Here is a 17,790-nt window from a genome sequence, read left to right as displayed (position 1 = left end):
GATCAGAAAAGAGGGTAGAGATGGCATCATGGGATTACAGACATCATAGAATATCAGGGTTGGAAGGGACCTCAGGAGGTCATCTAGTCCAACCCCCTGCTCAAAGCAGGACCAATTCCCAACGAAATCATCCCCCAGTCCCTGCATGCAGAGCGGCTTTGTCCTCTACTGTCCTGTTACTCATTAACCTACCCTCCTCCCCATCCCACCTGACCCCAGAAGTTCACACCCCTCTCCCACTAGAACACTCCTTTGTGTCCCCCCACAGACAGGGGCCTTCTCCATCCAGAGTCAATATTGGCAGAGGTTGATCTGAGAAACCCAGGATTTGTTATAAACAGAACCTCTTCCCCTCTCCCTGCAGACAGACAGACAGCGCAATGCCATGAAATCGAGCATAGGGCCTCACTTAGCTTGGCGAAAAATAATTTACAAAATGAAGCTAATAACTGCTATGTTTGAGCAGGAGTTTTGCACAGTTTACAATGGCTGGAAGTCAAAAGGACAGACTAATGTTTGGAGAGCTGGGCATCTTATCACTATTTGAACTGGAAGATTTTACGAGGGGTCTTGTGATAAAATACCAGCATTCTGATCACAGTCTCGCCAGTTAAACCCCCCCGGGGAATAAACCTGATGGGCAAAGCTGTGTCTAATTGACAGATCAGAAAGGGCTGGGGAGAATTAAAGCACTAATTGGCCTGTTAGCTCTGGGAGTAGCAGATGACTCAGGAAGGAAGTGGAAGGAAGAGAGTGACCATGGCTGGCTGGCTTTGACAGCTGATCTCCTCCCTCACCTCTGCTTGGCCTACGGGGCTGAGGAATTCTGCGATAGCAGAGACGGTGCTGCACAGTGCTTTAAAGGTAAGGGGGGGAACAGTGTAAATAAATCCCATGTGGTGTCTACAAGCAGAGACTCTCCATATGCTCTGTGTGAACAGAGGAAGACTGGCGTGGAGGGGATGCTTTGTTATAGGGTGGGTTAGCTGTTGCCTGACGTAGAGTCATTTGATAAAATATAGCACATGGCGAATTTAAAATAGAAAGAAAGAAAATGGAGGCTGCTAGTTTCTTAAAATGGGAATCTCAAAATTAGAGTTCCTCCCCCCTGCACTGCCTTCCCTCAAATGGGGAGAGCCACTCCCCTTGAGAATGGCCAGGATTAAAAGCTGAAGGATCATACAGATTGGCTTGGGGAAACTAGGCATCGAGTGAATCTGAGGCTGCCATTTTTCAGACATGGGCCAGTCATGACCTAGTTACAGCATTCACAAGTAACATACCTGCCTGACCCACGCTAGGACTGAAGGTGCAAGTGAGCATGGCAGTGAGGCAGGTGTTTTTCTGTAAGTGGTGCTTGTAGCTAGAGCTGACTAGAGAACCACAACTCCCCTTCATGGCAATTTTTAGGGAAGGTTGCAATTTGTTTTCATTCTGCATTTTGTGTGGGTGGCCAGGGCACCAACCCAGGATCAGGGTTCGAGTCCCTGTTCTGCCTGCTTCAGAGTGATCTGGGATGAAAGCCTCTGCTCTGAAGCAGGCAAGGCAGGGAAAAAGACTGACCAGCTCTACTGTCCTTGATGTGCTTGACTCCTCGAGGAGGGGGCTGCTCAGGCCACTACTCCTGGAGGGCTCCAGCCGGGTATGGAAGCCTGGAAGAAGGTCTGAAGATGGTGTGCTTGGCAGCTGGAAGAGGTGTTCATCCTGTGCCTAGCTCCTTAGTCTCTGGCCCTCTCCCTCCAACCCTTCCCACTAGCCCTCACGCCAGTACTGCTCCCTGTTTACCATAAAGATGAACTGTGTGGGCTCTGGTGAGGTCCCATCACAATGAACTGCTGCTTGTTCCGGGGTGCAGTGGAGTTAGGGATGAGACAAATCCTAGAGTGTCCATGATCAGGGTCTGGAGCACGGTGAGTCTATGCTTACACTATCAGCTAGGGATGTGAGTCCCAGTTTACGTATGTATATCCACACTAGCTCTCATTCAGTTAGCTTGCGAAAAGGAATAGTGTAGCCCTGGTAGCACAGGCAGAGGCAAATGGTGACACAGGCCAGCCACACTATGTACCCCCGGGGTTTAGGCAGATTTGTTCTCAGCATGGCTAAGCCATGTCACCGCTGCCCATGCTGCTGTGACTACACCACTATGCATCCTTGCGCTAGCTCTCCTCTGGGAATCACACCCCTAGCTCATAATGAAGATGTAGCCTATGGGTATGACTATACTGGAAGTGGAGTGTGATTATAGCATGGGTCGGCATACTCTTGCTAGTTTTAATGTAGCTAGCATGGGTAACAATAGGAGTGTAGACATGGTGGCATGGGCTAGCAATCAGAGTCTCAGCCCTCCAAGGAGTCTGAATGCAATCTCAGCTAGCTAGATTCTTCTGAAGCCCGTGCCACCACGACTACACTACTCTTTCTACCTGTACTAGTTTAGATTACACCTTCATTTGCTGCGTGCCGTAAGATTCCACTGAGCAATGCAGCCTGAAACGGGGAGACACTGGCTCCAAGCCTATATTTAAGGAAGGGAGGGTTCATAGTGGGAGGTGGATGGGATGTACTGCAAAACCTAATACTACTTAGGGGCACACAGACTCACCCATGGATTGCACAAACGTTCTTGTGAGTCACCAGCTGGCTATTGCACATATAACGTAAGCCCAAAATGATAGTGTGAGGCTATATTTGCATATCGCTATGTTTTGCTACTAATGGTGCCTTCATACACCTTCCAAGTAAGTAATGATGAAGCGTTTTCAGGCTGAGTTAGGAAAAATGCTGCTTTCAACCTCTCTATAGACATGTCTGTCCTTAGTAAAGAAACACATGCTGCATTACAATTATATTTCACTTACTGCTAGTTTGAGGCACAGTAAAAGAAGATGTAGATTATAAGGTGTGTAAAATAGTAGGGATTTGCAGTAGGAAGCAGATGCCAGTGACTAAGGGAAATTTAATCTTGACCCTTATAGATCCTGAACCACCCTGGGCTGTGACTTTGTCAGAGCTCATTAGAAAAGCAGAGGTCTGGTCAGTACTTCAATAAGAAATATCCCAGGGAAACAGAGGGGATGGAGGAAGTGGTGTTGGTTATTTAAGTGGAACTCTTCTCTCTGAGAATACCAAGCCAATGCCCATCATGATACTAGAGGGCATTTATTGACCCAATTAATGATCAATTTATGTTAAGTGCTGAGCAAACATGTAAATAAGAGAGTTCTTGTCTCAGAGAACTCGCTGTCTAAGATTGAGATAAGATTCAAATATGGGGTGGGGAAGTGGAAGGATGAGGTAACAGCAAAATGAACATCACTATTTGCCTAACCATTGCCAGTTGTCATCTTTTGTGTGAGATGTAAAAAACCTTCCCAGCTATAGATGGGGTCCAGCCACAAAATACAAATCTGGATTTTGAATCCCTTGAAAGTTTGGGGGTAGAACTGCTCAGGAAACTTACATTTTTCCTGTGAATAATTTTAACCAGCTTTATTTAGGGATGTTGGCTTCTGGGTTTCTATTAGAGCCAATATCTAGTCATGGCTCAGAGATGCCATTTAACATATCCCAGAAGTAAAGATGTTAACTCCAGTAGCCTGTCTAATTTCCAGGCTGAGTAACTACATTCTTTCCACCTAAATTTCCCTTCTAGTACTCTTCCCTGCGTTCTGTACTATGCTATTGTTCAGTATTGTGGTGCACAGTTAAACAGCCACCACCTTCCGTCCACATTAGAAGAGGAAGTTATTCCTCTGTGTGTGTTTTGATTTTATTCACTGAGATTAGAGTTTAAATAAATGCAATGCCTCAAACTTTTGATTGGTTTCAGGCAGAAACTAATGAGTTGAACACTCAACCTTGGACTGTAAATTAGAATATTTTTAAACTAGAACTGGTTGTCAGTAAGAGAACTTTTCACAAACATTTCCACAAAAAGTTTCCCCCCTTTTTTTATCAGAAAAGTTTGAAATTTGAAGGTTTTTTTGACCAGCTCTTCTTGAAACTCAGTCCATGTTCACAAACAAAAGTTTGCAAACTTCAGCAAAGTGTTTGGTGAATTTGACCAAAGACTCAGATTTGTATCAAAACTTCCTACTCAGTTGAGCTCTGTTTGGTTTCCATTCTTGTTCAGAAAGCTGCTCACCACACTAGTTCCGTTATTAGTCATTTATCCAACAGGCTTGGCAAGGGACACACCCACTGCAGTAGATTCTGTTCTCAGTTATATTACTGTTGGTGGGGGGTCCAGCTCCCTCCTCCCTCTCAGTTCCCAGCCACAGTTCGCTAGAAAATAACAGTCCAGAGTCCAGTCTGCACGCAATTTGGTGAGATTATTGGGGCTAAACAAGCAAGTACTGTATATTCCGAAGCCCTCACACCAGTCGGGCTATCTCTATACAAAACTTAATTATACTTGTAGTGCCCCTCCTCTGGGGGGGGGGAGGGTGCAGTGTTGTGCTTTCACTTATATTCTCTTATTTGTTTATTCAGCCTGTTTAAACTAAAAGCAAGGCCAGAAGCAAGATTATTGTTATGTCTCTACCCTATTTACTTCACATTCTCCTAACAATTACTATCCATCTGGAATAAATGCAGTTAAGCCAGTGGCGTTTCTCCATATTTACAGAGCTGTAACTGAGGCCTGGTCTACACCCAAAACTTAGGTTGGCCTAACTACATTGCTCAGGGCTATGACAAATGTAAAACTCTGCATGACATAGTTAGGTTGACCTAACCCCCCACTAGAAGAATTCTTCTGTCAACCTAGTTATCACCTTTCAGCAAGATGGATTACCTAAAGCAGTGGTTTTCAACCTGTGATCCATGGACCTCTGGGGGTCCGCAGATTATGCCTCAGATTTCCAAAGGGGTCTGCACCTCCATTAGAAATGTTTTAGGGGTCCGCAAATGAAAAAAGGTTGAAAACCGCTAACCTACATCAATGGAAAAACCCTTTTGTCAATGTAGGAAGTGTCTACACTGTAGCAGCACAGCTGCAGTACAGTGCTGTTGTCGCGTAAAGACATACTCTGAGTGCAGAATCTGGCTCACTCCCTTGCAGCTGCGATGGAAGGCGGGGGGGGGGGGGGGGGCAGGGAAAACAAAAGGCTCGTTGCCATATTTGTGGATGGTAAATGAAAATTTGTGAATTGCAGTTCATTAATAATTCATGATCCTATGAAGCGCCAATGTACTTCCTGTAGCATTCCAGATACCCTCTGCTACCCTCCTCCCCACCTAACGTACACCATCCACTCATGCTTTCCCTTTCCTGAGCTGAAAAGTGTCTTACCAAATGCAAAAGAACCACTTTTATTATGCTGCTAGACTGCAGCAAAATGACACAGAGCAAAGCTGTAAACCTTCCTTGTGCAGACAAAACTGTCTGAGGCCCCCATCTCGTCTTTGGAGGGGAGAAAATTGCAAACTGTCATGTTCTTGATGTGTCTGCCTTTTCAAGTGAATCATATAAATGTTCTGTTTGATTTCCCCCCCACACACACACCTCCCCTGATGTGTTTCACATTCTGCAGCTATCCAGTAAAATCCTTGTTATGTGTTCATCAAACATCTTGAATTGTTCTCATGGATTACAATGGATTTGAAAAAGGTCAGTGTTCTTACTAGGTTAATGTCACTGGTGAGAGGGACCAATCAACAACAGCTCAGCAAGATACTCTTATTGGCCCCAGCACCGTACAATACTCTAACTACTGCATATAATCATGCACTGTAATTACTCCAGGCAAAAGGACGAGCTGTAGAGCCTTGGTATACATTCATCTCTCACTAGACGTAAGCCTGGTCATGGCTATACGATGAAAAATGAATGATGCCTAGTGTGAGTAGATTTGAAAGCCCTTTATGAAAAGTGATGGTGCTATAGTTAGGTGCAACGGATGAGATTTTCCTCTTTGTCTTTTTTTAAACATTGTTTCTTTCTAAATCATCACTGTCAACATTGTCCTGTGAAGAACCGCAACAGGTATTTACACGTATTAATAGCTTCAAAGGATTTTGTGATATTTTCGTGAGTGCTAAATCAATAGTGTCTCAAACGCGGAAAGTTACTCGTGTGAGCCTCCCAAAATTAACCTAAAAGAAAGATTGATCACTTTTTTCCCAAGCAGCTTTTGAAGCTTTGGGGATTCTGTTCTTTCTGCCTTCAGTTATTTATTACCACTGTCTGGCAGATTGTTCTTTTTCCTGCAAGTTGCAAGATTTGGGCAAACACAAAGTGGAGTAGCCAATCTGACTGAGCAGCTGCAAAAGAGTCCTACTGGGTCCTGACTTCCGTCTTTGACTAGGAGAAGGAAGCTGCTGTTTAGAGCCCTAATACAGGCAGGTGCAGACACTGTCATTCCTACTGGAGTACTCGTGTTATGTCCCATTCAGCAAGTGCGATCCTTGCGGTGGACAGGCTTAAGGAGCTGATCCTGCAGTCAATGGGAGTGGAGAGTACTCCAGCATTTCCCTGGATGTGCTCATCACCTTGCATGACTGGGCCACAAAAGGGATAACGCCCATGATGTTATGACTAAATGGCAAGGACAAAGTGGCCTGGCCAGCCTGAATAGATTTGACGTGAGCAGCAAGCCACAGACCAGTGGTAAGGTTGGGAAGGTCTTCCTGTGAATTATAGATGTGTGTTCCCTACCATAAAACAACTAGTTCCATTTGGCTTCTAACCCTCAATCTCAATCTGTGATCACACCATAGGGAAATGCTAACCCAGGGCAGTGGCTGGAAAGATTCGATGCATGGCATTTGACAGCTGTAATTTAAACAGCTAGAAAGTACAATCTTTTCTCAACATAGAAAAATTGAAGGTTGCCAACATTTTTTCCTCTTCTATGATTGTTAGCAAAGTGCAGAAATTATCTTATTGTGTTGGCTTGTGACTTTTTTTGGTCATTCAGCACCAGCAGCCAGGCAGAATCAATTTATCAGTGCAACGAAGTGCACATTATTCCCTGTCATGTCACACTTATTTTTTAAAGCATGTGCAGGAGATGCAGCGGGAACAGTAAACACACACACACACACACCCCTACACATACCCCTAATGAAAAATGTTCTCATTAAAGTCAATAGGCAGAAAAATCATTATTGACAAGGAAGTGTGGATTAGTGACTGGAGCACAGGCTTGTGAGTCAGGCAACTTGGGTTCTGTTCCAAGTTCTTCCACAGACCAGCTGTATGACCTTGGTAAGTTACCTCACCTTTCTTCACCGTTGATCCCTTGTCTAATCAGAATATAGGCCCAGAACAATGGGATCTTGAGCTTATTTGAGGCTGCTGGGTGCTGTGTTAATACAAATAATAATCTTACATGATTTGTTGACACATCACTAAGACAGGTTTAGGAAGGATGAACTTGTGATTAATGCATAGTACTAGGAGTAAAGAGTCATGGGTTCTGGGCCACAGACTGGGCAAGTCACTCAACTGAATTTGCTCAACTTTCAAATGGATGTCATGGAGTGCTGTCAGGCATAACGTAAATTAAGATTTGTAAAGCTCTTTTTAGACCTTTGCATTATTATTATTCAGTTTGAGTCTGAATGTGACACTGGTAACATTGCAGCGTCAGCTAAAAGGAACACAAAATAAGCTACATGATAAATGATCAGTCATAATCAAACATTTTTGTAACAGGTTGTTTCTGAGAAATGGGCCGGCTGACTAACTGCCCCAAGGAAAGGAAAGTGGAAAAGAAGGGGAAAAAACACCTTTCGTCAAAATAATGCCTATCAGCTTTTTGTGGGATGGCAAATTGAAGTTTTAGTGCCTACATTTAATGTTGCAGTGTAGTCCAGGTTAAAATAAACTGGACTAGCAAAATGTCCACCCAACACATTTGGAGGCACATGCAGACACCTGTACCTTCATGCCATTACTCATATCACCTCAGATAAATACAGGCCTAAATAAACTTGATTAAGTCTGGCCTTATTCTCCGTTGTCTTGGGACTCCTGGGCATGGTAGAGTTGCCTCCAGTTCACTCAGCTGCAAAATGGTACCTGATGGGTGAGGACAGTCAAAAGTAGTCAGACACAATGCTAGCCACATCACTCCTTTGTGTACCATTGGCTATGGAAACTGACATGATTTAGTCTGCATCTGCCTGATGAACCAGCTCTGCCATGGACTGTGACATATGGACATACAAGTGATTTATTGTTGTTTCCCCAAATTAATGCCATGCTCCTTTTCCTCTCAATGTAGTTTTCCTTGTTCTCTACACAGAGTCAGTGTTTGCGAGGGGAAGCATTGCCTGGTAAGGGGGCCGCGAGGAGGTATTTCGTTTCTCCTAGGTTTCTGGGTTGGGACTTGAGTCAGTGCGTTTGTTAATTTTAAGAGTTTCCCCCCCTAAATATTTGAGCCTGGCCCTTGTTGCAGGCGACAAAACTTGGCAGAAGAGTTACAGACATATTTTTGCTGAGGACTGAAGTTGGGCCATGGGTCCTCAAACACAACCATTTTTCACCCACAGCTCACCCTATTTTTATAATGCCTTTGAGACAGAGGGTTCAGATCTGAGGCAGGTGCTCAATGACTTGAAATGAGAGAGGCTCTGTGAGGACTTTAGAGAGATCTTAAAAACCAGGAGGAAATGAAATCCTACCCCACTCTCCAATCCCTTAGTGTGAGAAAGTGAGTAGAAGGTTTCTGCACATGCTGGAATTTGCAGAGGCGGGTCATAGGAAGACTGCTTGAGCTGTGAATAGTCAGAGAAAGGGGAAATGAAGGCGGAGAGGGGGATTTCAGCAGGTGGGAGGTTAAGGGCATTTCCTATATAGGTGTTGCTGTGAGGATGGCATATTTTCAGACACAGAAGATGCAGAAGAAAATTTTAGGACTTAGAATAAAGCTAAGCTTATGGCAGAAGTGCAGAATATAATAGTGGGTTTGTTTTTTAAAATAGCTCAAAATACCTTGTGTGTGTTTTAGCACACAGAAATATGTGTGTGTCTCTGACTGTCCCCTAAGGTAAAATAAATGCAGTCAAAGCAGAAGTAAAGACTGTGAGAGTTTAACACAAATGCAAAAGCCAAACACCGACAGAATCCCAAGAGTAAAGTGCTTCCTTCAAGCCTGTGCCTTAGCACTACATACAGAAGCAGCCAGGGACTGCAGCATCGCTGCCCATGAGTCCTATGGAATTGTAGTACCAGCTGACCTTTCCCCATACTGCACTACAGAGAGTGAAACTGAGATTGAACACATTAAAAAGCTCTTGTTGTTCAGAAGGGGGTTGGCACCAAGCCCTACTTGAAGCTCCAGCTGCAGTGATTCTAAAACATGCCCATGTAAAACCCCATTGACTGGCTCCTGTCCCTGCCTCAACCCACCTTCAGCTGCCTAATAGCCAGGACTGCAGCTGATCCCTCTGCAGATACTGTCCATCTAGGTATAAACCAGGCATCACATGACCAGGACGTGGGCAGGAGGGACCAGTGGTCAGAGCTGAAGTCAGACCCTAGGGTCAGAACCAAGGGTGCTGGATCAATTTGTATAGTGGGGGTGCTGAGTGCCATTAAACCAGATTGTAAACCCTGCATGTGATGGGAACCACTTTGAGCTGGGGGTGCAGCAGCACCCCCCGCACCTCTAGTTCCAGCACTTAGCTCAGAACCAGAGTCAGAGGCCAGGAATTGGAGCCAAGGGACAAAATTAAGTTACTTGGAGTGAAGTGGAGCAGGGAACAAGCAGCCATAGGTGCTATCACAGCTTTGGGCAAATGCTTTGAGCAGCCACTGAACTCCTCGTTAGTTAGATGATTCAAGGGAAGTAAAAGGGAGCCTTTCCCACCAGTATTAAAACTGTCTTAAATTCCTTCATTTCTTTATGCGAAGCTGGTCCAATGTGCAGCCTGAACTCCCTGCAGATGCTCACCTGTGGGTGATTTCATTCCCTTCTGTGCATTTATCCCCTAGACCACAACAAAGACTAAATCTAGCTCTACTAACAATGCAGGCTAGACAGTGCTAGTCCTGCAATGTAGGATGGACACATCACATATTAAACTATTAATTACAATTTGCAGTTTAATTGTACACGTACGCCTCTTGTTGAATATTAAACTATTTAGTCACAGTACTTGCAATCTAGTTAAATTGACATGCAGGGGTCAGTTGTGAGGGTTCCTTGAATGCTGATACATATTGGGTGTAATAAACCAATATGCTGTTTTATTTGCCTGCTATTTACTGTGATCTATTCGTCTTTAAGGCAAAAGAAGTTTTAAATATCAGTTCAAAACTGGCACGTAATGAACATGGTCTCTTTGACAGCTTGGAATCTAAGGGGATCTGGTGAGAAGAATGGCAGAAGACAAGATGCTTGAAGCAGGAAGAAGCTAGCTTCTTTTCCCCTCTGTATTTGGGCACAAAAAGCACTTGCTTTCCATTCCACCTTTTGCAGAGCTAGACTTGTCTGATTACCATTGCCCCTATTTGCTTATTGCATTGTCTGTGGAGACCTTGTCCCATTTCTTTCTTGTCTTCCCTTTAAAACACACTTGCACTATGTGGCTAAAAACCAAAAGGCCTACTCATGCTGACTTTACACCAGTGTGAGAGCAGAATCAGGCCAGAAGTGTCCATTTTTACCTGTGATTTTGTTTTTAAACTCTGTCTATATAGCCGTAGTCAATGTTCCCGACACACTGATAACTGGACACCAAATAAAAGCATTAGTAGAGCGTTATTGAAGTTGATTGAGGAAATGTGTGCAAAGGGATCAGTCTCACATTGTGCTCTGAACATGGCAAGCCTTGCACTGGCTCTGGTAGCAGGGCATGCAATAGTCAATGGCCTTCCACTCTTGGCCCAAGGCTTTGTCAGCTGCAGGGTCTGTGTTCTTTGAGAGTCTTAGGGGAGAGCACAGACAGAGGTGATTCCAGACACAGGCGCTGGAACTGGAGCTGCTGCCACACCTGCTGGCTTGAAGTGCTTTCCATTATACACAGGATTTACAGATTGGTTCCATGGCTCTGAGCATCCCCCACTATACAAATTGTTCCAGCGACCCTGATTCCAGAGGCTCCAAGGACGTAGTCCTATGTGCCATTGTGGATGTGGCTGTTGGATCTTCATGAGCATGTTGTATATTACCTCATCCTTTCATGCAGCCAGCCATACACAAGCACAATTGCCTGTGAAAGCTCTTGCATATTTGATTGGCATTATTTCTTTTCACCAGACACTCAACCTCTTAATTGCTCCTTTTTTAGTTTTCATGGATGCACATTTGCACATTTCAACGATCCCTCAGTTGTTTCACAAGAGCACGTCAGACCTATCAAAGGGCTGAGTCTTTCAAGCTGGATACAGAAATCGCATGCATTCATGCTAATTATGTACGCCAAAGATTTAACTTTAACACAGCTTATAGGCTTGGATAGGTCCCTAGCTTCCTTTGTGAGGCTGACACTCAACCTCCATGGAGCAGTTTCTGCTACTTCACCCCCCAGACTCTCCTATTCTGCCTGAAAACGGTCTGGAAAATTCACATTGACAGAAAATATAAATACAACATATATTGCTCCTGAAGGTGCTTTCACACTGGATAACAAGACATCAAGCAACGCTTTGTAGAAGAGCAAAGGATTATTATTGTCCAGAGCAGACGGAAAATACTAGTGTGAATATAGGTCAAGCACTTTCAGAAATATTACCGGGCGAGAAGATGGTGATCTCCTTGACTATACGGTTCTGCATCATGACTAGCAGAGTAGCAAGTGAGTTACTGGGAGCTCTTTAATTGTACTGTTCCAGTTATAATATGGTGTGTGCATCTGTAGCACCTTTCCTATGTAACTGTTTCATTGTGATAGAAAGATGGTCTTGTGGTTAACACGTAGTACTGGGCACATAAAATCTGGGTTCAAAGCTTAGCGCTAACATAAACATCCTTGGTGACTTTGGGCAAGCCACTCTCCTCACTGTTCCCATCTGTAAAGTGGGAATAGCATCATTGTACTAAACATTCATTTGTTTAGCAGCCTGGAAAATGCAGGGGAGGAAGGAGAAGGAGAAAATGCTGGTGTTGCAGTGCTTGTTTTGTTTGGTAAGTGCTTATGAGACTCAGATAGAAAACACTAAAAATATATATTTGCAGCCAGCTCCTCAGCTGTGGTAAGCGGCAGAGCTCCACGGGAGTATGTGAAACTGCATTAATTTATACCAGCTGCAAGTCTGATAAAGTAGTAGTATTGAAAAAAAAATAATGTGCTGCAAGATATGTATTTCCCAAGAGCGTGAACTGCTCCACTGACAGTTATAGTGGAATTATCCTTGGCTACTGCAATTTCAGGGACTACGTGGGATTCTCTTTACTTACTAGAAGTGGCTAACAAAAACTGGAGGAGCCCTTTTAACATTACCCATGTGAGGTGCTCCAGAGAGGTTGAGCAACCAGCAGAGTGACTTAGCTGCATGGCCAAACACAGAGCTTTCCACTTGATCCTGTTTTACGGTCTCCTGCTGCATAAGGGGATGATCTAGCAGTTATGTTCATCACTGTGATCTCTGTTTTCATCCTCCAGCTGAAATGGCATTAGCGTGATTTGAGAAATTAAATTAACCTAAATCACTTTTTTCTTTTGAGAAAAAATATTGGTAATTGTCCTCTTGTTGCTAGTTTATTGTAAGTAGAAAAAAATCTGAGCAGCCCCACTGAGCCGGCTTCTTTTTCTTATATCTGAACATATCCAGCCTCTTTACATCTTTTTTTTTTAATGCCGGGTGATTGACATTCAGGGTTGGTATTTTACTAACAGAGATTTTTTTCCCAATGATTTCTAACTTTGAAGTTTCCTTCTTTTGGCTGGTTAAATTATATACATTTAAAGGCATAACATTTAATTGAGATTTCCATAGGGCGGACTTATGCAAGACTGACATCTACTGTTAGAAAATGAAATAACATCTGGCATTTTATAGCTCTGGTACGACTTGGTACAACATCTTCTTTCACTGCATTTCAAAGTACCTTTTGGGGGAGAATATGGCAACTTTATTCTCCTGACACTTAAATATGAATACGGGTCATTGTAATATCATTCAGTTATGAGACCAAAAGCAGGGTGCAGTGGGAAACCCACTATGGCACACTAGTTAAATGGGATATTTCCCAGGGAACTAAATTGAGCCTAATGATTCTTAGGACTGCTGCCTACAAGGGACTCCTGCTTCAGCACCTACCTTATACCTCGTGTAGTCATTTTATAGCTGCACAGGTGCAAACGTCTTCAAGGCAGTGGAGAATGGGTCCATGGTCTTTAAACAATGCTAGGAAAGAGAATTAAGACAGTGATGGACCAAGGAGGCTGGGTTTTGATTTTGTTAAAACTTCTTGATTGGATATTGGTTTGGCAAAATTTAAATTGGGGGGGGGGGTTCAGATCCAGGTTCCATTTTTCTCCTCACACTTAGGCAGGCTGGGGTAGGTCTTGGAGGGGTTAAGTCAGATATTCCTGCTTCAATATAGCTCTGATATGGGAAAACGGGGGTGGTTTGGGGTTTCCTAAAGCCTGGGGTAGTTCAGATCTATGTTCCATTGTAAGAAAAACATTACAGTTCTTCGGGGTGTTCAACTAATAGGGCCCCTTTTGACCCTTCTCTAAAGCTAACTCTCTTTTCAGAGTGGCAAGGTGGACAGTCTTCTCAGCAGCTTGTTGACACAGTATTTATCTACTTCAACTACACTTCCAATCCACTGGGGTAAAAATCACTAAGCTGTTTATACCTGTTATATTTACCTCTGTAGTGAACCAGCAGGCTTGATATGAGCAAGGCAATTTATGAACCACTTCAAGAACAGAGCAGAATGCTCTGTTAATTGGAAACTTCACTTATGTGGGATGAAAGGCCAAGCACTGGGACATCCTAGTGAAGTAGATTGTACTGTTCTTAATTGGAAAACTGTATTTGTTGTCTCAGAATAATAAAGAAACATTAACCTGAGTAACTCAACACTTGTTGCTACTCACTCTCTAGGACTTACTGAGGAGAGCAGGAAGAGTCTAGCTTTTCCTTGGGGACTCCCGAATTCTCTAATTTCCCTGTCAAACAGTTTAATCATCGCCTGTCACTACCAGCCACATACCCTGCAGGTTAGATCACTCAGAGCAGCAGGGGGCTGTGGGAAAAGAGCACAAGAATTCAGGGGATCCAGCCTGTTACACCGGAATTTGACATTCCTGCATGTACCCCAGAACTTGACAGTCAGTACTGAAGTCAGCCATTTTGTATGGTCAACCACTGGACTGAAAACCAAACATTACATAGCTAGGAAAATCTTAGGCCTTTGTGAGACGCGATCAGATAGCTGCATGCTTGCAGTTTGTTAATTAGAATGGGAAGATGGGACTGGAAGTTATGAAGGAGAGTGAGTGAATAGTGACCTTGGTTTTAGGTGCCCCTTAGTTATTGTTGATTTGGCTAGAAATACTAGAAATGTTTTGAGATGAGTAGTTTGTTGACATTAGAACTGGTGACCCAGTGGAGGTTATAATGCTGACCCACTATAGGCTATGTGTTTTGTTAGAGTTAGCTATAAAAGATTAGGTAAAAGTAAATACCTAGGGGCAGGCCGAGGGAGCTTTTGTTCAGGCAAGGAGCTGACAGCTAAACTCCCCATCAGCTGAACAGAAAGAGGACCACTAGACTCCTGGATGGTGATCACTCAAAACCATCTCAGACTCTGGGTAACTATATCTGGGATGTCCTAAACCTATTGTGTGTGTACTTAATAGCTAATAAATAGTAATTTTATATAAGAGCATGCTTCCTTGTATCAATCATTTATCAGATGCACTATGTTCCCATTGATTTATTCCTGATACTGGAGGGAAAGATAACTTACCACTGCTTTGGGTTCTGAAAACCCTGGGTAACAAGCCCTCCCAAAGAAAATAATAGTTGAGTCTCCTTTCTCCTAACTTCTGTGGTGGACAGATTCTTAGATGGTGTAAATTACATTGATTTCATTGGCGCTCTGACAACTTACACCCACTGAGGATTGGCTGCTGGTTTCTTTTCCCTTCTCTTCTTGTTGCTCTACCAGCCCCTTTAGCAAGAGCCCAAGAGCAGACCAGTTGGCTGTAAGCAAGGCCCCTATCTACTTATCACTGGTGTTCTCATTATCACCTCAGTGAGACTGCCTCCCTGCTCGTATCTGCATAGCTCTCCCGTGTGCATGCACAGCGTGGGGAAACTGGCAGAAAACTTGTCATGTTTTAGTGTTTCCCCTTGTAAATGCTTCATTTCACTTTTTTGTGATAACTGACAACACTGGCTTACATACGAGACTAAGTATGATATATGAATACATCTTCCTGCCTCGATACATTCAACTACCTCTTTAACCCTTACTACTTCAAGGCCACAACGTCGGCATACATCAAACCTGTTACAATTCCACGAAGAACAGCCCTCCCCTCAAAGTTAGTATCATTCCCCATCTCTCTGTGTTCTTGTTTGTCTGTTATATAAGGTTGGTGGGGTAGGAAACGTCTCTTATACAGCACAATGCACACTGATGCTTAAACAGTAGCACTGCTCTTAATGTCATTTTAATACACTGAGCTAACAGGTGCACAGAGCCTATAGTTGCAAAGTCAAGCACTCAAAAGCCAGAATTTGCCTGTGCAATCTTAATATGGCCCTCTGTGTATATCCATTATAACTGTCTTTTTATTATATGCTCACAAACGATTTTTCCCACAGGACCTCTGCCAGCACCCAGGCCAGATGGTGCTCACTGAATGAGGAACTACAAAATATTTTGTTTTATTCTCATTGTTCAAGGAGTGGCCCAGGCCCTATTTACTGCACACTATTCAACCCTTCCTATGAAGATGGAAGTGTTAATTTCCTCATGGGCTTTTTGATGGTGCTCATCAATACAACAGCCGAGTGCTTCACAAATGAATTTTCACAATACCTCGGTGAGGTAAGGAGCTATTTGTAAAATGGGGAACGGAGACAGATTAAGGGCAAAAGTAGCCACCACTTTTGGGTGCCAAATTTAAGATACCTAGGATCTGATTTTTTTTTTTTTTGCATACTTAGCAGTATTTAGCACTTCATATGTTCAAAGCACAGCTGTCATATGTTCAAATTCCAGCTGCAGCTGTGAGTGCTCAGCATTTCTGCAAACCAGACCCCAGGGTCTCAAGCTGAGCATACAGAAAATGAGTGACCTCTTGTGAAAAGTTTGATTTAAGTGACTTGCCCAGTACCACATAGGAACTCTATGGCAGAGGCAGGGATAGAATCCAGTTCTCCGGGGTAGCCAAGAGGACATTCTTTCTCTTCCCACAGTGCCCTGCTTCATTCACTAGGCACTCAAACTTTTGCATCAAACGAGGCAGAGGCCCTACAGAAAATAGCCTCATTCACTACACAACCCTGATGCATCCCATGAACAGGTCCAGCCTGCCTATTAAGTGAGGCAAGGCCCTGTGGAAAATATAGTACTGATTAAAGAGTGTTATAATGCATATGTACAAGGGAGGCAAATTAAGGTTGCACAGTGAAACTTCTCTGGCACCTCATCCTGGACCCAGTCTCCTTGCCCAGCCAGGCCATTCTTGGGGATCCCCATCCAAGTCCCAATCTTCACTCCTCTCCCCGCAGCTCCTCTTCTCAATCTTTTTTGCCCATCTAGACCCATATGCTCTGTTGGTCAACTCTCACTCTGTCTCCCCACTGGTTTTTAGTCTGACAAACTTCTCACATGGACTGAAAGTATTTACAATACATCCAGTAAACATGTAGGTGAACAGACTGGACTAGCCTCGTAGAAAACATTCTTAGCTGTAGTAGAACTCCCTTAGAAAAATCAATTCCTATTTTTCCAACAGGTTGTAGCGGCAGCCCCATGGTGTTGTCTATTCATGTAATGTAGTTAAACATTTTATACTCAATTACATTACATTTACGAAATCTGACTTTGTTCCCCTTTTACAGACTGCTTCATAGAATTTAAGGCCAGAAGGGAAGATTAGCTAATAATCTAGTCTGATCTCCTGTAAATCACAAGCCAGTTAAATTTCACTGTTACCACAGTATTGAGCCTCACAAGTTGTGTCTGACTAAAGCAGATCTTCCAGAAAGGCATCCAGTCTTGATTTGCAAACATTATGAGATTGAGAGACCACCACTTCCCCTGCCAGTTTGTTCCAGTGGTTAATCACCCTTGCCTTATTTCCAGTTTGAATGTGTCTGGCATCGGCTTCCAGCTACTGATTCTTGCTATGCCTTTCTCTGCTAAAGAGCCTCTAAGTACCCAGTATTTTCTCCCCATTAAGGAACTAACATACTGTAATCAAGTCCCCTTTTTGATAAATTAAACAAATTGAGCTCTCACTGTGAGGCATTTTCTCCAGCCCTTGAATAATTTTTGTGACTTCTTTCTGCACCCTTTCCATTTTTTCCAACATCCTTTTTAAAATGTAGGACATCAGAATTAGTTGCAGTATTCCAACATCAGTCTCAACTCTCACCTCCCTATTCCTTCTTATACAGCCAACGATTGCATTAGCATGGTTTGCCACAGCATCACACTGGGCGCTCATGTTCGGTGGCCTGTCCACTATGCCAGTCCCTAAGTCCTTTTCAGAGTGTCTGCTTTCCAGGGTACAGTCCCCCACTCTAAAGGTGTGGCCTACATTCCTTGTTGTAGATGCACAACTGTGCCTTTGACTGTATTAAAATGCATTTTGTTTGAATAGGCTCAGCATACCAAGCAATCCAGATTGCTCTGTGAGTGC

This window comes from Emys orbicularis, chromosome 6 (assembly GCF_028017835.1).
Source record: "Emys orbicularis isolate rEmyOrb1 chromosome 6, rEmyOrb1.hap1, whole genome shotgun sequence".
NCBI classification, from domain to species: domain Eukaryota; kingdom Metazoa; phylum Chordata; order Testudines; family Emydidae; genus Emys; species Emys orbicularis.
Note: the sequence above shows the minus strand (reverse complement) of the source record.